Raw genomic sequence first — 25,728 nt, 5'->3', positions numbered from 1 at the left:
TCAAACTCCATTCCTCTCAAACTCCATTCCCTCACAAACACCATTTGACCTCAAACACCATTCCCTCTCAAACTCCATTCCCTCCCAAACTCCGTTCCCTCCCCAATGCCATTCCACTCCAACGCCATTCCTCCCCAAGGCCAGTCCTTCCCCAATGCCATTCCCTCCCCAACGTCATTCCCTCTCCAGGCCATTCCCTCACAAACGCTATTCCCTCACAAACACCATTCCACCTCAAACTCCATGCCATCTCAATCACTACAACCTCTCAAACACCATTCACTCTCAATCTCCATACCACCTCAAACTCCATGCCCTCTCAAACTACATTCCCTCTCAAACTCGATTCTTTCTCAAACTCCATACCCGCTCAATCACTACACCCTCTCAAACTCCATTCCCGCTCAAACTCCATTCCACCTCAAACTCCATTCCACCCCAAACACCATTCCACCCCAAACACCATTCCAACACAAACACCATTCCAACACAAACACCATTCCAACTCAAACACCATTCCAACTCAAACACCATTCCAACCCAAACTCCATTCCCTCTCAAACACCATTAGCTCTCAAACTCCATTCCATCTCAAACTCCATTCCCCCTCAAACTCCATTCCACCTCAAACTCCATTCCCCCTCAAACTCCAATCCACCTCAAACACCATTTCCTCTCCAACACCATTCCCTCTCCAACACCATTCCACCTCAAACTCCATTCCCTCTCAAACGACATTCCTCTCAAACGACATTCCTCTCAAACGACATTCCTCTCAAACTCCATTCCCTCTCAAACTCCATTCCTTCACAAACACTATTCCTCCTCAAACACCATTCCCTCTCAAACTCCATTCCCTCTCAAACACTATTCCTCTCAAACACTATTCCACCTCAAAAACCATTCCCCCTCAAACACAATTTCCACTCAAACTCCATTCAACCCGAAACTCCTTTCAAACTCAAACTCCATTCAACCTCAAACATCATTCGCTCTCAAACTCCATTCCCTCTCAAACTCCATTCCCTCTCAAACTCCATTCCCTCTCAAACTCCATTCCCTCTCAAACTCCATTCCCTCTCCAACACCATTCCACCTCAAACTCCATTCCCTCTCAAACGACATTCCTCTCAAACTCCATTCCTTCACAAACACTATTCCTCCTCAAACACCATTCCCTCTCAAACTCCATACCCTCTCAATCACTACACCCTCTCAAACTCCATTCCCGCTCAAACTCCATTCCACCTGAAACTCCATTCCACCCCAAACACCATTCCAACTCAAACACCATTCCAACACAAACACCATTCCAACTCAAACACCATTCCAACTCAAACACCATTCCAACTCAAACTCCATTCCCTCTCAAACACCATTAGCTCTCAAACTCCATTCCATCTCAAACTCCATTCCCCCTCAAACTCCATTCCAACTCAAACTCCATTCCCCCTCAAACTCCATTCCCCCTCAAACTCCAATCCACCTCAAACACCATTTCCTCTCCAACACCATTCCCTCTCCAACACCATTCCACCTCAAACTCCATTCCCTCTCAAACTCCATTCCCTCTCAAACTCCATTCCTTCACAAACACTATTCCTCCTCAAACACCATTCCCTCTCAAACTCCATTCCCTCTCAAACACTATTCCTCTCAAACACTATTCCACCTCAAAAACCATTCCCTCTCAAACACAATTCCCACTCAAACTCCATTCAACCCGAAACTCCTTTCAAACTCAAACTCCATTCAACCTCAAACATCATTCGCTCTCAAACTCCATTCGCTCTCAAACTCCATTCCCTCTCAAATTCCATTCCCTCTCAAACTCCATTCCACCTCAAACTCAATTCCACCTCAAACTCAATTCCACCTCAAACACAATTCCACCTCAAACACTACTCCCTCTCAAACTCCATTCCACCTCAAACTCAATTCCCTCTCAAACACCATTCCCTCACCAACACCATTCTTGCTCAAACTCCATTCCACTTCATACTCCATTCCCTCTCATACTGCATTCCATCTCAAACTCCATTCCATCTGAAACTCCATTCCCTCTCAAACTCCATTCCCTCTCAAACTCCATTCCCTCTCAAACTCCATTCCCTCTCAACTCCATGCCCTCTCAACTCCATGCCCTCTCCAACTCCATGCCCTCTCCAACTCCATGCCCTCTCAATCACTACTCCCTCTCAAACACCATTCGCTCTCAAACTCCATTCATCCTCAAACTCCCTGCCCTCTCAAACTCCATGCCCTCTCAAACTACATTCAACCTCAAACTCCATTCCACCTCAAACACCATTCCAACTCAAACACCATTCCAACACAAACACCATTCCAACACAAACACCATTCCCTCTCAAACTCCATTCCCTCTCAAACTCCATTCCCTCTCAAACTCCATTCCCTCTCAAACTCCATTCCCCCTCAAACTCTATTCCACCACATACTCCATTCCCCCTCAAACTCCATTCCACCTCAAACTCCATTCCCCCTCAAACTCCATTCCCCCTCAAACTCCATTCCCCCTCAAACTCCAATCCACCTTAAACACCATTTCCTCTCCAACACCATTCCCTCTCCAACACCATTCCACCTCAAACTCCATTCCCTCTCAAACTCCATTCCCCCTCAAACTCCATTCCCCCTCAAACTCCATTCCCCCTCAAACTCCATTCCCCCTCAAACTCCAATCCACCTCAAACACCATTTCCTCTCCAACACCATTCCCTCTCCAACACCATTCCACCTCAAACTCCATTCCCTCTCAAACGACATTCCTCTCAAACGACATTCCTCTCAAACTCCATTCCCACTCAAACTCCATTCCCTCTCAAACTCCATTCCCTCTCAAACTCCATTCCTTCACAAACACTATTCCTCCTCAAACACCATTCCCTCTCAAACTCCATTCCCTCTCAAACACTATTCCTCTCAAACACTATTCCACCTCAAAAACCATTCCCTCTCAAACACAATTCCCACTCAAACTCCATTCAACCCGAAACTCCTTTCAAACTCAAACTCCATTCAACCTCAAACATCATTCGCTCTCAAACTCCATTCGCTCTCAAACTCAATTCCCTCTCAAATTCCATTCCCTCTCAAACTCCATTCCACCTCAAACTCAATTCCACCTCAAACTCAATTCCACCTCAAACTCAATTCCACCTCAAACACAATTCCACCTCAAACACAATTCCACCTCAAACACTACTCCCTCTCAAACTCCATTCCACCTCAAACTCAATTCCCTCTCAAACACCATTCCCTCACCAACACCATTCCTGCTCAAACTCCATTCCACTTCATACTCCATTCCCTCTCAAACTCCATTCCCTCTCAACTCCATGCCCTCTCCAACTCCATGCCCTCTCCAACTCCATGCCCTCTCAATCACTACTCCCTCTCAAACACCATTCGCTCTCAAACTCCATTCATCCTCAAACTCCCTGCCCTCTCAAACTCCATGCCCTCTCAAACTACATTCAACCTCAAACTCCATTCCACCTCAAACACCATTCCAACTCAAACACCATTCCAACACAAACACCATTCCAACACAAACACCATTCCCTCTCAAACTCCATTCCCTCTCAAACTCCATTCCCTCTCAAACTCCATTCCCTCTCAAACTCCATTCCCTCTCAAACTCCATTCCCCCTCAAACTCCATTCCACCACAAACTCCATTCCCTCTCAAACTCCATTCCCTCTCAAACACCATTAGCTCTCAAACTCCATTCCACCTCAAACTTCATTCCACATCAAACTCCATTCCCCCTCAAACTCCATTCCCCCTCAAACTCCAATCCACCTCAAACACCATTTCCTCTCCAACACCATTCCCTCTCCAACACCATTCCACCTCAAACTCCATTCCCTCTCAAACGACATTCCTCTCAAACTGCATTCCTTCACAAACACTATTCCACCTCAAACACCATTCCCTCTCAAACACAATTCCTCTCAAACACCATTCCACCTCAAACTCCATTCCACCTCAAACCCCATTCCAGCTCAAACCCCATTCCAGCTCAAACTCCATTCCCTCTCAAAATCCATTCCTCTCAAACACCATTCCTCTCAAACTCCATTCCTCTCAAACTCCATTCCTCTCAAACTCCATTCCTCTCAAACTCCATTCCCTCACAAACACCATTTGACCTCAAACACCATTCCCTCTCAAACTCCATTCCCTCCCAAACTCCGTTCCCTCCCCAATGCCATTCCACTCCAACGCCATTCCTCCCCAAGGCCAGTCCTTCCCCAATGCCATTCCCTCCCCAACGTCATTCCCTCACCAGGCCGTTCCCTCACAAACGCTATTCCCTCACAAACACCATTCCACCTCAAACTCCATGCCATCTCAATCACTACAACCTCTCAAACACCATTCACTCTCAATCTCCATACCACCTCAAACTCCATGCCCTCTCAAACTACATTCCCTCTCAAACTCGATTCTTTCTCAAACTCCATACCCGCTCAATCACTACACCCTCTCAAACTCCATTCCCGCTCAAACTCCATTCCACCTCAAACTCCATTCCACCCCAAACACCATTCCACCCCAAACACCATTCCAACACAAACACCATTCCAACACAAACACCATTCCAACTCAAACACCATTCCAACTCAGACACCATTCCAACTCAAACTCCATTCCCTCTCAAACACCATTAGCTCTCAAACTCCATTCCATCTCAAACTCCATTCCCCCTCAAACTCCATTCCACCTCAAACTCCATTCCCCCTCAAACTCCAATCCACCTCAAACACCATTTCCTCTCCAACACCATTCCCTCTCCAACACCATTCCACCTAAAACTCCATTCCCTCTCAAACGACATTCCTCTCAAACGACATTCCTCTCAAACTCCATTCCCTCTCAAACTCCATTCCCTCTCAAACTCCATTCCTTCACAAACACTATTCCTCCTCAAACACCATTCCCTCTCAAACTCCATTCCCTCTCAAACACTATTCCTCTCAAACACTATTCCACCTCAAAAACCATTCCCTCTCAAACACAATTCCCACTCAAACTCCATTCAACCCGAAACTCCTTTCAAACTCAAACTCCATTCAACCTCAAACATCATTCGCTCTCAAACATCATTCCCTCTCAAACTCCATTCCCTCTCAAACTCCATTCCCTCTCAAACTCCATTCCCTCTCAAACTCCATTCCCTCTCCAACACCATTCCACCTCAAACTCCATTCCCTCTCAAACGACATTCCTCTCAAACTCCATTCCTTCACAAACACTATTCCTCCTCAAACACCATTCCCTCTCAAACTCCATACCCTCTCAATCACTACACCCTCTCAAACTCCATTCCCGCTCAAACTCCATTCCACCTGAAACTCCATTCCACCCCAAACACCATTCCAACTCAAACACCATTCCAACACAATCACCATTCCAACTCAAACACCATTCCAACTCAAACACCATTCCAACTCAAACACCATTCCAACTCAAACTCCATTCCCTCTCAAACACCATTAGCTCTCAAACTCCATTCCATCTCAAACTCCATTCCCCCTCAAACTCCATTCCACCTCAAACTCCATTCCCCCTCAAACTCCATTCCCCCTCAAACTCCATTCCCCCTCAAACTCCAATCCACCTCAAACACCATTTCCTCTCCAACACCATTCCCTCTCCAACACCATTCCCTCTCAAACACTATTCCTCTCAAACACTATTCCACCTCAAACTCCATTCCCTCTCAAACGACATTCCTCTCAAACGACATTCCTCTCAAACTCCATTCCCACTCAAACTCCATTCCCTCTCAAACTCCATTCCCTCTCAAACTCCATTCCTTCACAAACACTATTCCTCCTCAAACACCATTCCCTCTCAAACTCCATTCCCTCTCAAACACTATTCCTCTCAAACACTATTCCACCTCAAAAACCATTCCCTCTCAAACACAATTCCCACTCAAACTCCATTCAACCCGAAACTCCTTTCAAACTCAAACTCCATTCAACCTCAAACATCATTCGCTCTCAAACTCCATTCGCTCTCAAACTCCATTCCCTCTCAAATTCCATTCCCTCTCAAACTCCATTCCACCTCAAACTCAATTCCACCTCAAACTCAATTCCACCTCAAACTCAATTCCACCTCAAACTCAATTCCACCTCAAACACAATTCCACCTCAAACACTACTCCCTCTCAAACTCCATTCCACCTCAAACTCAATTCCCTCTCAAACACCATTCCCTCACCAACACCATTCCTGCTCAAACTCCATTCCACTTCATACTCCATTCCCTCTCATACTGCATTCCATCTCAAACTCCATTCCATCTCAAACTCCATTCCCTCTCAAACTCCATTCCCTCTCAAACTCCATTCCCTCTCAAACTCCATTCCCTCTCAACTCCATGCCCTCTCCAACTCCATGCCCTCTCCAACTCCATGCCCTCTCCAACTCCATGCCCTCTCCAACTCCATGCCCTCTCAATCACTACTCCCTCTCAAACACCATTCGCTCTCAAACTCCATTCATCCTCAAACTCCCTGCCCTCTCAAACTCCATGCCCTCTCAAACTACATTCAACCTCAAACTCCATTCCCCCTCAAACTCCATTCCACCACAAACTCCATTCCCTCTCAAACACCATTAGCTCTCAAACTCCATTCCACCTCAAACTTCATTCCACATCAAACTCCATTCCCTCTCCAACACCATTCCACCTCAAACTCCATTCCCTCTCAAACGACATTCCTCTCAAACTGCATTCCTTCACAAACACTATTCCACCTCAAACACCATTCCCTCTCAAACACAATTCCTCTCAAACACCATTCCACCTCAAACTCCATTCCACCTCAAACCCCATTCCAGCTCAAACCCCATTCCAGCTCAAACTCCATTCCCTCTCAAAATCCATTCCTCTCAAACACCATTCCTCTCAAACTCCATTCCTCTCAAACTCCATTCCTCTCAAACTCCATTCCCTCACAAACACCATTTGACCTCAAACACCATTCCCTCTCAAACTCCATTCCCTCCCAAACTCCGTTCCCTCCCCAATGCCATTCCACTCCAACGCCATTCCTCCCCAAGGCCAGTCCTTCCCCAATGCCATTCCCTCCCCAACGTCATTCCCTCTCCAGGCCATTCCCTCACAAACGCTATTCCCTCACAAACACCATTCCACCTCAAACTCCATGCCATCTCAATCACTACAACCTCTCAAACACCATTCACTCTCAATCTCCATACCACCTCAAACTCCATGCCCTCTCAAACTACATTCCCTCTCAAACTCGATTCTTTCTCAAACTCCATACCCGCTCAATCACTACACCCTCTCAAACTCCATTCCCGCTCAAACTCCATTCCACCTCAAACTCCATTCCACCCCAAACACCATTCCACCCCAAACACCATTCCAACACAAACACCATTCCAACACAAACACCATTCCAACACAAACACCATTCCAACTCAAACACCATTCCAACTCAAACACCATTCCAACTCAAACTCCATTCCCTCTCAAACACCATTAGCTCTCAAACTCCATTCCATCTCAAACTCCATTCCCCCTCAAACTCCATTCCACCTCAAACTCCATTCCCCCTCAAACTCCAATCCACCTCAAACACCATTTCCTCTCCAACACCATTCCCTCTCCAACACCATTCCACCTCAAACTCCATTCCCTCTCAAACGACATTCCTCTCAAACGACATTCCTCTCAAACGACATTCCTCTCAAACTCCATTCCCTCTCAAACTCCATTCCCTCTCAAACTCCATTCCTTCACAAACACTATTCCTCCTCAAACACCATTCCCTCTCAAACTCCATTCCCTCTCAAACACTATTCCTCTCAAACACTATTCCACCTCAAAAACCATTCCCCCTCAAACACAATTTCCACTCAAACTCCATTCAACCCGAAACTCCTTTCAAACTCAAACTCCATTCAACCTCAAACATCATTCGCTCTCAAACTCCATTCCCTCTCAAACTCCATTCCCTCTCAAACTCCATTCCCTCTCAAACTCCATTCCCTCTCAAACTCCATTCCCTCTCCAACACCATTCCACCTCAAACTCCATTCCCTCTCAAACGACATTCCTCTCAAACTCCATTCCTTCACAAACACTATTCCTCCTCAAACACCATTCCCTCTCAAACTCCATACCCTCTCAATCACTACACCCTCTCAAACTCCATTCCCGCTCAAACTCCATTCCACCTGAAACTCCATTCCACCCCAAACACCATTCCAACTCAAACACCATTCCAACACAAACACCATTCCAACTCAAACACCATTCCAACTCAAACACCATTCCAACTCAAACTCCATTCCCTCTCAAACACCATTAGCTCTCAAACTCCATTCCATCTCAAACTCCATTCCCCCTCAAACTCCATTCCACCTCAAACTCCATTCCCCCTCAAACTCCAATCCACCTCAAACACCATTTCCTCTCCAACACCATTCCCTCTCCAACACCATTCCACCTAAAACTCCATTCCCTCTCAAACGACATTCCTCTCAAACGACATTCCTCTCAAACTCCATTCCCTCTCAAACTCCATTCCCTCTCAAACTCCATTCCCTCTCAAACTCCATTCCTTCACAAACACTATTCCTCCTCAAACACCATTCCCTCTCAAACTCCATTCCCTCTCAAACACTATTCCTCTCAAACACTATTCCACCTCAAAAACCATTCCCTCTCAAACACAATTCCCACTCAAACTCCATTCAACCCGAAACTCCTTTCAAACTCAAACTCCATTCAACCTCAAACATCATTCGCTCTCAAACATCATTCCCTCTCAAACTCCATTCCCTCTCAAACTCCATTCCCTCTCAAACTCCATTCCCTCTCAAACTCCATTCCCTCTCCAACACCATTCCACCTCAAACTCCATTCCCTCTCAAACGACATTCCTCTCAAACTCCATTCCTTCACAAACACTATTCCTCCTCAAACACCATTCCCTCTCAAACTCCATACCCTCTCAATCACTACACCCTCTCAAACTCCATTCCCGCTCAAACTCCATTCCACCTGAAACTCCATTCCACCCCAAACACCATTCCAACTCAAACACCATTCCAACACAAACACCATTCCAACTCAAACACCATTCCAACTCAAACACCATTCCAACTCAAACACCATTCCAACTCAAACTCCATTCCCTCTCAAACACCATTAGCTCTCAAACTCCATTCCATCTCAAACTCCATTCCCCCTCAAACTCCATTCCACCTCAAACTCCATTCCCTCTCAAACGACATTCCTCTCAAACTCCATTCCTTCACAAACACTATTCCTCCTCAAACACCATTCCCTCTCAAACTCCATACCCTCTCAATCACTACACCCTCTCAAACTCCATTCCCTCTCAAACTCCATTCCACCTGAAACTCCATTCCACCCCAAACACCATTCCAACTCAAACACCATTCCAACACAAACACCATTCCAACTCAAACACCATTCCAACTCAAACACCATTCCAACTCAAACACCATTCCAACTCAAACTCCATTCCCTCTCAAACACCATTAGCTCTCAAACTCCATTCCATCTCAAACTCCATTCCCCCTCAAACTCCATTCCACCTCAAACACCATTTCCTCTCCAACACCATTCCCTCTCCAACACCATTCCCTCTCAAACACTATTCCTCTCAAACACTATTCCACCTCAAAAACCATTCCCTCTCAAACACAATTCCCACTCAAACTCCATTCAACCCGAAACTCCTTTCAAACTCAAACTCCATTCAACCTCAAACTCCATTCCCCCTCAAACTCCATTCCCCCTCAAACTCCAATCCACCTCAAACACCATTTCCTCTCCAACACCATTCCCTCTCCAACACCATTCCCTCTCAAACACTATTCCTCTCAAACACTATTCCACCTCAAAAACCATTCCCTCTCAAACACAATTCCCACTCAAACTCCATTCAACCCGAAACTCCATTCCCCCTCAAACTCCATTCCACCTCAAACTCCATTCCCCCTCAAACTCCATTCCCCCTCAAACTCCATTCCCCCTCAAACTCCATTCCCCCTCAAACTCCAATCCACCTCAAACACCATTTCCTCTCCAACACCATTCCCTCTCAAACTCCATTCCCTCTCAAACACTATTCCTCTCAAACACTATTCCACCTCAAAAACCATTCCCTCTCAAACACAATTCCCACTCAAACTCCATTCAACCCGAAACTCCTTTCAAACTCAAACTCCATTCAACCTCAAACATCATTCGCTCTCAAACTCCATTCGCTCTCAAACTCCATTCCCTCTCAAATTCCATTCCCTCTCAAACTCCATTCCACCTCAAACTCAATTCCACCTCAAACTCAATTCCACCTCAAACTCAATTCCACCTCAAACACAATTCCACCTCAAACACAATTCCACCTCAAACACTACTCCCTCTCAAACTCCATTCCACCTCAAACTCAATTCCCTCTCAAGCACCATTCCCTCACCAACACCATTCCTGCTCAAACTCCATTCCACTTCATACTCCATTCCCTCTCATACTGCATTCCATCTCAAACTCCATTCCATCTCAAACTCCATTCCCTCTCAAACTCCATTCCCTCTCAAACTCCATTCCCTCTCAAACTCCATTCCCTCTCAACTCCATGCCCTCTCCAACTCCATGCCCTCTCCAACTCCATGCCCTCTCAATCACTACTCCCTCTCAAACACCATTCGCTCTCAAACTCCATTCATCCTCAAACTCCCTGCCCTCTCAAACTCCATGCCCTCTCAAACTACATTCAACCTCAAACTCCATTCCACCTCAAACACCATTCCAACTCAAACACCATTCCAACACAAACACCATTCCAACACAAACTCCATTCCCCCTCAAACTCCATTCCACCTCAAACTCCATTCCCCCTCAAACTCCATTCCCCCTCAAACACCATTTCCTCTCCAACACCATTCCCTCTCCAACACCATTCCACCTCAAACTCCATTCCCTCTCAAACGACATTCCTCTCAAACTCCATTCCCTCTCAAACTCCATTCCCTCTCAAACTCCATTCCTTCACAAACACTATTCCTCCTCAAACACCATTCCCTCTCAAACTCCATTCCCTCTCAAACACTATTCCTCTCAAACACTATTCCACCTCAAAAACCATTCCCTCTCAAACACAATTCCCACTCAAACTCCATTCAACCCGAAACTCCTTTCAAACTCAAACTCCATTCAACCTCAAACATCATTCGCTCTCAAACATCATTCGCTCTCAAACTCCATTCCCTCTCAAACTCCATTCCCTCTCAAACTCCATTCCCTCTCAAACTCCATTCCCTCTCAATCTCATTACCACCTCAAACTCCCTGCCCTCTCAATCACTACACCCTCTCATACACAATTCCCTCTCAAACTCCATTCCCTCTCAAACTCCCTGCCCTCTCAAACTCCCTGCCCTCTCAAACTCCCTGCCCTCTCAAACTACATTCAACCTCAAACTCCATTCCAACTCAAACACCATTCCAACACAAACACCATTCCAACTCAAACTCAATTCCACATCAAACTCAATTCCACCTGAAACTCAATTCCACCTCAAACACTACTCCCTCTCAAACTGCATTCCACGTCAAACTCAATTCCCTCTCAAACACCATTCCCTCACCAACACCATTCCAGCTCAAACTCCATTCCACTTCATACTCCATTCCCTCTCATACTGCATTCCATCTCAAACTCCATTCCCACTCAAACTCCATTCCCTCTCAAACACCATTTGACCTCAAACACCAATCCCTCTCAAACTCCATTCCCTCCCAAACTCCGTTCCCTCCCCAATGCCATTCCACTCCAACGCCATTCCTCCCCAAGGCCAGTCCTTCCCCAATGCCATTCCCTCCCCAACGTCATTCCCTCTCCAGGCCATTCCCTCACAAACGCTATTCCCTCACAAACACCATTCCACCTCAAACTCCATGCCATCTCAATCACTACAACCTCTCAAACACCATTCACTCTCAATCTCCATACCACCTCAAACTCCATGCCCTCTCAAACTACATTCCCTCTCAAACTCGATTCTTTCTCAAACTCCATACCCTCTCAATCACTACACCCTCTCAAACTCCATTCCCGCTCAAACTCCATTCCACCTCAAACTCCATTCCACCCCAAACACCATTCCAACTCAAACACCATTCCAACTCAAACTCCATTCCCTCTCAAACACCATTAGCTCTCAAACTCCATTCCATCTCAAACTCCATTCCCCCTCAAACTCCATTCCACCTCAAACTCCATTCCCTCTCAAAATCCATTCCTCTCAAACTCCATTCCCTCCCAAACTCCATACCCTCCCAAACTCCATACCCTCCCAAACTCCATTCCCTCCCAAATGCCATTCCACTCCAACGCCATTCCTCCACAAGGACAGTCCCTTCCCAATGCCATTCGCTCCCCAACGTCATTCCCTCTCCAGTCCATTCCCGCTAGAACGCTATTCCCTCACAAACACCATTCCACCTCAAAGTCCATGCACTCTCAAACTCCATACCCTCTCAATCACTACACCCTCTCAAACTCCATTCCCGCTCAAACTCCATTCCACCTGAAACTCCATTCCACCCCAAACACCATTCCAACTCAAACACCATTCCAACACAAACACCATTCCAACTCAAACACCATTCCAACTCAAACACCATTCCAACTCAAACACCATTCCAACTCAAACTCCATTCCCTCTCAAACACCATTAGCTCTCAAACTCCATTCCATCTCAAACTCCATTCCCCCTCAAACTCCATTCCACCTCAAACTCCATTCCCTCTCAAACGACATTCCTCTCAAACTCCATTCCTTCACAAACACTATTCCTCCTCAAACACCATTCCCTCTCAAACTCCATACCCTCTCAATCACTACACCCTCTCAAACTCCATTCCCTCTCAAACTCCATTCCACCTGAAACTCCATTCCACCCCAAACACCATTCCAACTCAAACACCATTCCAACACAAACACCATTCCAACTCAAACACCATTCCAACTCAAACACCATTCCAACTCAAACACCATTCCAACTCAAACTCCATTCCCTCTCAAACACCATTAGCTCTCAAACTCCATTCCATCTCAAACTCCATTCCCCCTCAAACTCCATTCCACCTCAAACACCATTTCCTCTCCAACACCATTCCCTCTCCAACACCATTCCCTCTCAAACACTATTCCTCTCAAACACTATTCCACCTCAAAAACCATTCCCTCTCAAACACAATTCCCACTCAAACTCCATTCAACCCGAAACTCCTTTCAAACTCAAACTCCATTCAACCTCAAACTCCATTCCCCCTCAAACTCCATTCCCCCTCAAACTCCAATCCACCTCAAACACCATTTCCTCTCCAACACCATTCCCTCTCCAACACCATTCCCTCTCAAACACTATTCCTCTCAAACACTATTCCACCTCAAAAACCATTCCCTCTCAAACACAATTCCCACTCAAACTCCATTCAACCCGAAACTCCATTCCCCCTCAAACTCCATTCCACCTCAAACTCCATTCCCCCTCAAACTCCATTCCCCCTCAAACTCCATTCCCCCTCAAACTCCATTCCCCCTCAAACTCCATTCCCCCTCAAACTCCAATCCACCTCAAACACCATTTCCTCTCCAACACCATTCCCTCTCAAACTCCATTCCCTCTCAAACACTATTCCTCTCAAACACTATTCCACCTCAAAAACCATTCCCTCTCAAACACAATTCCCACTCAAACTCCATTCAACCCGAAACTCCTTTCAAACTCAAACTCCATTCAACCTCAAACATCATTCGCTCTCAAACTCCATTCGCTCTCAAACTCCATTCCCTCTCAAATTCCATTCCCTCTCAAACTCCATTCCACCTCAAACTCAATTCCACCTCAAACTCAATTCCACCTCAAACTCAATTCCACCTCAAACACAATTCCACCTCAAACACAATTCCACCTCAAACACTACTCCCTCTCAAACTCCATTCCACCTCAAACTCAATTCCCTCTCAAGCACCATTCCCTCACCAACACCATTCCTGCTCAAACTCCATTCCACTTCATACTCCATTCCCTCTCATACTGCATTCCATCTCAAACTCCATTCCATCTCAAACTCCATTCCCTCTCAAACTCCATTCCCTCTCAAACTCCATTCCCTCTCAAACTCCATTCCCTCTCAACTCCATGCCCTCTCCAACTCCATGCCCTCTCCAACTCCATGCCCTCTCAATCACTACTCCCTCTCAAACACCATTCGCTCTCAAACTCCATTCATCCTCAAACTCCCTGCCCTCTCAAACTCCATGCCCTCTCAAACTACATTCAACCTCAAACTCCATTCCACCTCAAACACCATTCCAACTCAAACACCATTCCAACACAAACACCATTCCAACACAAACTCCATTCCCCCTCAAACTCCATTCCACCTCAAACTCCATTCCCCCTCAAACTCCATTCCCCCTCAAACACCATTTCCTCTCCAACACCATTCCCTCTCCAACACCATTCCACCTCAAACTCCATTCCCTCTCAAACGACATTCCTCTCAAACTCCATTCCCTCTCAAACTCCATTCCCTCTCAAACTCCATTCCTTCACAAACACTATTCCTCCTCAAACACCATTCCCTCTCAAACTCCATTCCCTCTCAAACACTATTCCTCTCAAACACTATTCCACCTCAAAAACCATTCCCTCTCAAACACAATTCCCACTCAAACTCCATTCAACCCGAAACTCCTTTCAAACTCAAACTCCATTCAACCTCAAACATCATTCGCTCTCAAACATCATTCGCTCTCAAACTCCATTCCCTCTCAAACTCCATTCCCTCTCAAACTCCATTCCCTCTCAATCTCATTAGAAACCTCAAACTCCCTGCCCTCTCAATCACTACACCCTCTCATACACAATTCCCTCTCAAACTCCATTCCCTCTCAAACTCCCTGCCCTCTCAAACTCCCTGCCCTCTCAAACTCCCTGCCCTCTCAAACTACATTCAACCTCAAACTCCATTCCAACTCAAACACCATTCCAACACAAACACCATTCCAACTCAAACTCAATTCCACATCAAACTCAATTCCACCTGAAACTCAATTCCACCTCAAACACTACTCCCTCTCAAACTGCATTCCACGTCAAACTCAATTCCCTCTCAAACACCATTCCCTCACCAACACCATTCCAGCTCAAACTCCATTCCACTTCATACTCCATTCCCTCTCATACTGCATTCCATCTCAAACTCCATTCCCACTCAAACTCCATTCCCTCTCAAACACCATTTGACCTCAAACACCAATCCCTCTCAAACTCCATTCCCTCCCAAACTCCGTTCCCTCCCCAATGCCATTCCACTCCAACGCCATTCCTCCCCAAGGCCAGTCCTTCCCCAATGCCATTCCCTCCCCAACGTCATTCCCTCTCCAGGCCATTCCCTCACAAAAGCTATTCCCTCACAAACACCATTCCACCTCAAACTCCATGCCATCTCAATCACTACAACCTCTCAAACACCATTCACTCTCAATCTCCATACCACCTCAAACTCCATGCCCTCTCAAACTACATTCCCTCTCAAACTCGATTCTTTCTCAAACTCCATACCCTCTCAATCACTACACCCTCTCAAACTCCATTCCCGCTCAAACTCCATTCCACCTCAAACTCCATTCCACCCCAAACACCATTCCAACTCAAACACCATTCCAACTCAAACTCCATTCCCTCTCAAACACCATTAGCTCTCAAACTCCATTCCATCTCAAACTCCATTCCCCCTCAAACTCCATTCCACCTCAAACTCCATTCCCTCTCAAAATCCATTCCTCTCAAACTCCATTCCCTCCCAAACTCCATACCCTCCCAAACTCCATACCCTCCCAAACTCCATTCCCTCCCAAATGCCATTCCACTCCAACGCCATTCCTCCACAAGGACAGTCCCTTCCCAATGCCATTCGCTCCCCAACGTCATTCCCTCTCCAGTCCATTCCCGCTAGAACGCTATTCCCTCACAAACACCATTCCACCTCAAAGTCCATGCACTCTCAAACTCCATGCCCTCTCAATCACTACAAACTCTCAAACACCATTCCCTCTCAATCTCCATTCCCTCTCAATCTCATTACCACCTCAAACTCCCTGCCCTCTCAATCACTACACCCTCTCATACACAATTCCCTCTCAAACTCCATTCCCTCTCAAACTCCATTCCCTCTCAAACACCATTTGACCTCAAACACCATTCCCTCTCAAACTCCATTCCCTCCCAAACTCCGTTCCATCCCCAATGCCATTCCACTCCAACGCCATTCCTCCCCAAGGCCAGTCCTTCCCCAATGCCATTCCCTCCCCAACGTCATTCCCTCTCCAGGCCATTCCCTCACAAACGCTATTCCCTCACAAACACCATTCCACCTCAAACTCCATGCCATCTCAATCACTACAACCTCTCAAACACCATTCACTCTCAATCTCCATACCACCTCAAACTCCATGCCCTCTCAAACTACATTCCCTCTCAAACTCGATTCTTTCTCAAACTCCATACCCTCTCAATCACTACACCCTCTCAAACTCCATTCCCGCTCAAACTCCATTCCACCTCAAACTCCATTCCACCCCAAACACCATTCCAACTCAAACACCATTCCAACTCAAACTCCATTCCCTCTCAAACACCATTAGCTCTCAAACTCCATTCCATCTCAAACTCCATTCCCCCTCAAACTCCATTCCCCCTCAAACTCCAATCCACCTCAAACACCATTTCCTCTCCAACAACATTCCCTCTCCAACACCATTCCACCTCAAACTCCATTCCCTCTCAAACGACATTCCTCTCAAACGACATTCCCTCTCAAACTCCATTCCCTCTCAAACTCCATTCCACCTCAAAGTCCATTCCCTCTCAAACGACATTCCTCTCAAACGACATTCCCTCTCAAACTCCATTCCCTCACAAACACCATTCCACCTCAAAGTCCATGCACTCTCAAACTCCATGCCCTCTCAATCACTACAAACTCTCAAACACCATTCCCTCTCAATCTCCATTCCCTCTCAAACTCCATGCCCTCTCAATCACTACTCCCTCTCCAAACAATTCGCTTTAAAACTCCATTCCCACTCAAACTCCACTCGCTCTCAAACTCCATTCACTCTCAAACTCCATGCCCTCTCAATCACTACTCCCTCTCCAACACAATTCGCTTTAAAACTCCATTCCTCCTCTAACTCCATTCCTCCTCTAACTCCATTCCTCCTCTAACTCCAATCCACCTCAAACTCCAATCCAACTCAAACTCCATTCCACCTCAAACTCCATTCCACCTCAAACTCAATTCCACCTCAAAGTCCATGCCCTCTCAATCTCTACTCCCTCTCAAACACCATTCCCTCTCAAACTCCCTGCCCTCTCAATAACTACACCCTCTCATACACAATTCCCTCTCAAACTCCATTCCCTCTCAAACTCCATTCCCTCTCAAACTCCATTCCCTCTCAAACTCCATTCGCTCTCAAACTCCCTGCCCTCTCAAACTCCCTGCCCTCTCAAACTCCATGCCGTCTCAAACTACATTCAACCTCAAACTCAGTTCCACCTCAAACTCAATTCCACCTCAAACACTACTCCCTCTCAAACTCCATTCCACCTCAAACTCAATTCCCTCTCAAACACCATTCCCTCACCAACACCATTCCAGCTCAAACTCCATTCCACTTCATACTCCATTCCCTCTCATACTCCATTCCCTCTCAAACTCCATTCCCTCTCAAACTCCATTCCCTCTCAAACTCCATGCCCTCTCAAACTCCATGCCCTCTCAAACTCCATGCCCTCTCAAACTCCATGCCCTCTCAAACTCCATGCCCTCTCCAACTCCATGCCCTCTCAATCACTACTCCCTCTCAAACACCATTCGCTCTCAAACTCCATTCATCCTCAAACTCCCTGCCCTCTCAAACTCCATGCCCTCTCAAACTACATTCAACCTCAAACTCCATTCCACCTCAAACACCATTCCAACTCAAACACCATTCCAACACAAACACCATTCCAACTCAAACACCATTCCAACTAAAACACCATTCCAACTCAAACACCATTCCAACTCAAACTCCATTCCCCCTCAAACTCCATTCCACCTCAAACTCCATTCCACCTCAAACTCCATTCCCTCTCAAACACCATTAGCTCTCAAACTCCATTCCACCTCAAACTTCATTCCACATCAAACTCCATTCCCCCTCAAACTCCAATCCACCTCAAACACCATTTCCTCTCCAACACCATTCCCTCTCCAACACCATTCCACCTCAAACTCCATTCCCTCTCAAACGACATTCCTCTCAAACTGCATTCCTTCACAAACACTATTCCACCTCAAACACCATTCCCTCTCAAACTCAATTCCACCTCAAACACTACTCCCTCTCAAACTCCATTCCACCTCAAACTCAATTCCCTCTCAAACACCATTCCCTCACCAACACCATTCCAACTCAAACACCATTCCAACTCAAACACCATTCGAACTCAAACTCCATTCCCTGTCAAACTCCATTCCCTCTCAAACTCCATTCCATCTCAAACTCCATTCCCCCTCAAACTCCATTCCACCTCAAACTCCATTCCCCCTCAAACTCCATTCCCCCTCAAACTCCAATCCACCTCAAACACCATTTCCTCTCCAACACCATTCCCTCTCCAACACCATTCCACCTCAAACTCCATTCCTTCACAAACACTATTCCTCCTCAAACACCATTCCCTCTCAAACTCCATTCCCTCTCAAACACTATTCCTCTCAAACACTATTCCACCTCAAAAACCATTCCCTCTCAAACACAATTCCCACTCAAACTCCATTCAACCCAAAACTCCTTTCAAACTCAAACTCCATTCAACCTCAAACATCATTCGCTCTCAAACATCATTCGCTCTCAAACTCCATTCGCTCTCAAACTCCATTCGCTCTCAAACTCCATTCCCTCTCAAACTCCATTCCCTCTCAATCTCATTACCACCCCAAACTCCCTGCCCTCTCAATCACTACACCCTCTCATACACAATTCCCTCTCAAACTCCATTCCCTCTCAAACTCCCTGCCCTCTCAAACTCCCTGCCCTCTCAAACTCAATGCCCTCTCAAACTACATTCAACCTCAAACTCCATTCCAACTCAAACACCATTCCAACACAAACACCATTCCAACTCAAACTCAATTCCACCTCAAACTCAATTCCACCTCAAACTCAATTCCACCTCAAACACTACTCCCTCTCAAACTCCATTCCACCTCAAACTCAATTCCCTCTCAAACACCATTCCCTCACCAACACCATTCCAGCTCAAACTCCATTCCACTTCATACTCCATTCCCTCTCATACTGCATTCCATCTCAAACTCCATTCCCTCTCAAACTCCATTCCCTCTCAAACTCCATTCCCTCTCAAACTCCATTCCCTCTCAAACTCCATGCCCTCTCAATCACTACTCCCTCTCAAACACCATTCGCTCTCAAACTCCATTCATCCTCAAACTCCATTCCCTCTCAAACTCCATGACCTCTCAATCACTACTCCTTCTCATACTCCATTCCCTTCAAACTCCATGCCCTCTCAAACTACTTTCCTTCTCATACTCCCTGCCCTCTCAAACTGCATTCCCTCTCAAACTGCATTCCCTCTCAAACTCCATGCATTCTCAATCACTACACCCTCTCAAACTCCATTCCCGCTCAAACTCCATTCCACCTCATACTCCATTCATCCTCAAACCCCATTCCACTTCAAACTCCATTCCCTCTCAAAATCCATTCCCCCTCAAACTCCATTCCCCCTCAAACTCCAATCCACCTCAAACACCATTTCCTCTCCAACACCATTCCCTCTCCAACACCATTCCACCTCAAACTCCATTCCCTCTCAAACGACATTCCTCTCAAACGACATTCCCTCTCAAACTCCATTCCCTCTCAAACTCCATTCCACCTCAAAGTCCATTCCCTCTCAAACGACATTCCTCTCAAACGACATTCCCTCTCAAACTCCATTCCCTCACAAACACCATTCCACCTCAAAGTCCATGCACTCTCAAACTCCATGCCCTCTCAATCACTACAAACTCTCAAACACCATTCCCTCTCAATCTCCATTCCCTCTCAAACTCCATGCCCTCTCAATCACTACTCCCTCTCCAAACAATTCGCTTTAAAACTCCATTCCCACTCAAACTCCACTCCCTCTCAAACTCCATTCCCTCTCAAACTCCATGCCCACTCAATCACTACTCCCTCTCCAACACAATTCGCTTTAAAACTCCATTCCTCCTCTAACTCCATTCCTCCTCTAACTCCAATCCACCTCAAACTCCAATCCACCTCAAACTCCAATCCAACTCAAACTCCATTCCACCTCAAACTCCATTCCACCTCAAACTCAATTCCACCTCAAAGTCCATGCCCTTTCAATCTCTACTCCCTCTCAAACACCATTCCCTCTCAAACTCCCTGCCCTCTCAATCACTACACCCTCTCATACACAATTCCCTCTCAAACTCCATTCCCTCTCAAACTCCATTCCCTCTCAAACTCCCTGCCCTCTCAAACTCCCTGCCCTCTCAAACTCCCTGCCCTCTCAAACTCCATGCCCTCTCAAACTACATTCAACCTCAAACTCCATTCCAACTCAAACACCATTCCAACTCAAACTCAATTCCACCTCAAACTCAATTCCACCTCAAACTCAATTCCACCTCAAACACTACTCCCTCTCAAACTCCATTCCACCTCAAACTCAATTCCCTCTCAAACACCATTCCCTCACCAACACCATTCCAGCTCAAACTCCATTCCACTTCATACTCCATTCCCTCTCATACTGCATTCCATCTCAAACTCCATTCCCTCTCAAACTCCATTCCCTCTCAAACACCATTTGACCTCAAACACCATTCCCTCTCAAACTCCATTCCCTCCCAAACTCCGTTCCCTCCCCAATGCCATTCCACTCCAACGCCATTCCTCCCCAAGGCCAGTCCTTCCCCAATGCCATTCCCTCCCCAACGTCATTCCCTCTCCAGGCCATTCCCTCACAAACGCTATTCCCTCACAAACACCATTCCACCTCAAACTCCATGCCATCTCAATCACTACAACCTCTCAAACACCATTCACTCTCAATCTCCATACCACCTCAAATTCCATGCCCTCTCAAACTACATTCCCTCTCAAACTCGATTCTTTCTCAAACTCCATACCCTCTCAATCACTACACCCTCTCAAACTCCATTCCCGCTCAAACTCCATTCCACCTCAAACTCCATTCCACCCCAAACACCATTCCATCTCAAACACCATTCCAACTCAAACTCCATTCCCTCTCAAACACCATTAGCTCTCAAACTCCATTCCATCTCAAACTCCATTCCCCCTCAAACTCCATTCCACCTCAAACTCCATTCCCCCTCAAACTCCATTCCCCCTCAAACTCCATTCCCCCTCAAACTCCAATCCACCTCAAACACCATTTCCTCTCCAACACCATTCCCTCTCCAACACCATTCCACCTCAAACTCCATTCCCTCTCAAACGACATTCCTCTCAAACGACATTCCCTCTCAAACTCCATTCCCTCTCAAACTCCATTCCCTCTCAAACTCCATTCCTTCACAAACACTATTCCTCCTCAAACACCATTCCCTCTCAAACTCCATTCCCTCTCAAACACTATTCCTCTCAAACACTATTCCACCTCAAAAACCATTCCCTCTCAAACACAATTCCCACTCAAACTCCATTCAACCCGAAACTCCTTTCAAACTCAAACTCCATTCAACCTCAAACATCATTCGCTCTCAAACTCCATTCGCTCTCAAACTCCATTCGCTCTCAAACTCCATTCCCTCTCAAACTCCATTCCCTCTCAAACTCCATTCCACCTCAAACTCAATTCCACCTCAAACTCAATTCCACCTCAAACACTACTCCCTCTCAAACTCCATTCCACCTCAAACTCAATTCCCTCTCAAACACCATTCCCTCACCAACACCATTCCAGCTCAAACTCCATTCCACTTCATACTCCATTCCCTCTCAAACTGCATTCCATCTCAAACTCCATTCCCTCTCAAACTCCATTCCCTCTCAAACTCCATTCCCTCTCAAACTCCATTCCCTCTCCAACTCCATGCCCTCTCAATCACTACTCCCTCTCAAACACCATTCGCTCTCAAACTCCATTCATCCTCAAACTCCCTGCCCTCTCAAACTCCATGCCCTCTCAAACTACATTCAACCTCAAACTCCATTCCAACTCAAACACCATTCCAACACAAACACCATTCCAACTCAAACACCATTCCCTCTCAAACTCCATTCCCTCTCAAACTCCATTCCCTCTCAAACTCCATTCCCCCTCAAACTCCATTCCACCTCAAACTCCATTCCACCTCAAACTCCATTCCACATCAAACTCCATTCCCCCTCAAACTCCAATCCACCTCAAACACCATTTCCTCTCCAACACCATTTCCTCTCCAACACCATTCCCTCTCCAACACCATTCCCTCTCCAACACCATTCCACCTCAAACTCCATTCCCTCTCAAACGACATTCCTCTCAAACTGCATTCCTTCACAAACACTATTCCACCTCAAACACCATTCCCTCTCAAACACAATTCCTCTCAAACACCATTCCACCTCAAACTCCATTCCACCTCAAACCCCATTCCAGCTCAAACTCCATTCCCTCTAAAAATCCATTCCTCTCAAACACCATTCCTCTCAAACTCCATTCCTCTCAAACTCCATTCCTCTCAAACTCCATTCCTCTCAAACTCCATTCCCTCACAAACACCATTTGACCTCAAACACCATTCCCTCTCAAACTCCATTCCCTCCCAAACTCCGTTCCCTCCCCAATGCCATTCCACTCCAACGCCATTCCTCCCCAAGGCCAGTCCTTCCCCAATGCCATTCCCTCCCCAACGTCATTCCCTCTCCAGGCCATTCCCTCACACACGCTATTCCCTCACAAACACCATTCCACCTCAAACTCCATGCCATCTCAATCACTACAACCTCTCAAACACCATTCACTCTCAATCTCCATACCACCTCAAACTCCATGCCCTCTCAAACTACATTCCCTCTCAAACTCGATTCTTTCTCAAACTCCATACCCTCTCAATCACTACACCCTCTCAAACTCCATTCCCGCTCAAACTCCATTCCACCCCAAACAACTTTCCAACTCAAACACCATTCCAACACAAACACCATTCCAACTCAAACACCATTCCAACTCAAACACCATTCCAACTCAAACACCATTCCCTCTCAAACACCATTAGCTCTCAAACTCCATTCCATCTCAAACTCCATTCCCCCTCAAACTCCATTCCACCTCAAACTCCATTCCCCCTCAAACTCCAATCCACCTCAAACACCATTTCCTCTCCAACACCATTCCCTCTCCAACACCATTCCACCTCAAACTCCATTCCCTCTCAAACGACATTCCTCTCAAACTCCATTCCCTCTCAAACTCCATTCCCTCTCAAACTCCATTCCTTCACAAACACTATTCCTCCTCAAACACCATTCCCTCTCAAACTCCATTCCCTCTCAAACTCCATTCCCTCTCAAACTCCATTCCCTCTCAAACTCCATTCCCTCTCAAACACTATTCCACCTCAAAAACCATTCCCTCTCAAACACAATTCCCACTCAAACTCCATTCAACCCGAAACTCCTTTCAAACTCAAACTCCATTCAACCTCAAACATCATTCGCTCTCAAACTCCATTCGCTCTCAAACTCCATTCGCTCTCAAACTCCATTCCACCTCAAACTCCATTCCACCTCAAACTCAATTCCCTCTCAAACACCATTCCCTCACCAACACCATTCCAGCTCAAACTCCATTCCACTTCATACTCCATTCCCTCTCATACTGCATTCCATCTCAAACTCCATTCCCACTCAAACTCCATTCCCTCTCAAACACCATTTGACCTCAAACACCAATCCCTCTCAAACTCCATTCCCTCCCAAACTCCGTTCCCTCCCCAATGCCATTCCACTCCAACGCCATTCCTCCCCAAGGCCAGTCCTTCCCCAATGCCATTCCCTCCCCAACGTCATTCCCTCTCCAGGCTATTCCCTCACAAACACCATTCCACCTCAAACTCCATGCCATCTCAATCACTACAACCTCTCAAACACCATTCACTCTCAATCTCCATACCACCTCAAACTCCATGCCCTCTCAAACTACATTCCCTCTCAAACTCGATTCTTTCTCAAACTCCATACCCTCTCAATCACTACACCCTCTCAAACTCCATTCCCGATCAATCTCCATTCCACCTCAAACTCCATTCCACCCCAAACACCATTCCAACTCAAACACCATTCCAACTCAAACTCCATTCCCTCTCAAACACCATTAGCTCTCAAACTCCATTCCATCTCAAACTCCATTTCCCCTCAAACTCCATTCCACCTCAAACTCCATTCCCTCTCAAAATCCATTACTCTCAAACTCCATTCCTCTCAAACTCCATTCCCTCCCAAACTCCATACCCTCCCAAACTCCATTCCCTCCCAAATGCCATTCCACTCCAACGCCATTCCTCCACAAGGACAGTCCCTTCCCAATGCCATTCGCTCCCCAACGTCATTCCCTCTCCAGTCCATTCCCGCTAGAACGCTATTCCCTCACAAACACCATTCCACCTCAAAGTCCATGCACTCTCAAACTCCATGCCCTCTCAATCACTACAAACTCTCAAACACCATTCCCTCTCAATCTCCATTCCCTCTCAATCTCATTACCACCTCAAACTCCCTGCCCTCTCAATCACTACACCCTCTCATACACAATTCCCTCTCAAACTCCATTCCCTCTCAAACTCCATTCCCTCTCAAACTCCCTGCCCTCTCAAACTCCCTGCCCTCTCAAACTCCATGCCCTCTCAAACTACATTCAACCTCAAACTCCATTCCAACTCAAACACCATTCCAACACAAACACCATTGCAACTCAAACTCAATTCCACCTCAAACTCAATTCCACCTCAAACACTACTCCCTCTCAAACTCCATTCCACCTCAAACTCAATTCCCTCTCAAACACCATTCCCTCACCAACACCATTCCAGCTCAAACTCCATTCCACTTCATACTCCATTCCCTCTCATACTGCATTCCATCTCAAACTCCATTCCCTCTCAAACCCCATTCCCTCTCAAACACCATTTGACCTCAAACACCATTCCCTCTCAAACTCCATTCCCTCCCAAACTCCGTTCCATCCCCAATGCCATTCCACTCCAACGCCATTCCTCCCCAAGGCCAGTCCTTCCCCAATGCCATTCCCTCCCCAACGTCATTCCCTCTCCAGTCCATTCCCTCACAAACGCTATTCCCTCACAAACACCATTCCACCTCAAACTCCATGCCATCTCAATCACTACAACCTCTCAAACACCATTCACTCTCAATCTCCATACCACCTCAAACTCCATGCCATCTCAAACTACATTCCCTCTCAAACTCGATTCTTTCTCAAACTCCATACCCTCTCAATCACTACACCCTCTCAAACTCCATTCCCGCTCAAACTCCATTCCACCTCAAACT

Source organism: Hemitrygon akajei, chromosome 2, assembly GCF_048418815.1.
Source record: "Hemitrygon akajei chromosome 2, sHemAka1.3, whole genome shotgun sequence".
Taxonomy (NCBI): domain Eukaryota; kingdom Metazoa; phylum Chordata; class Chondrichthyes; order Myliobatiformes; family Dasyatidae; genus Hemitrygon; species Hemitrygon akajei.
Note: the sequence above shows the minus strand (reverse complement) of the source record.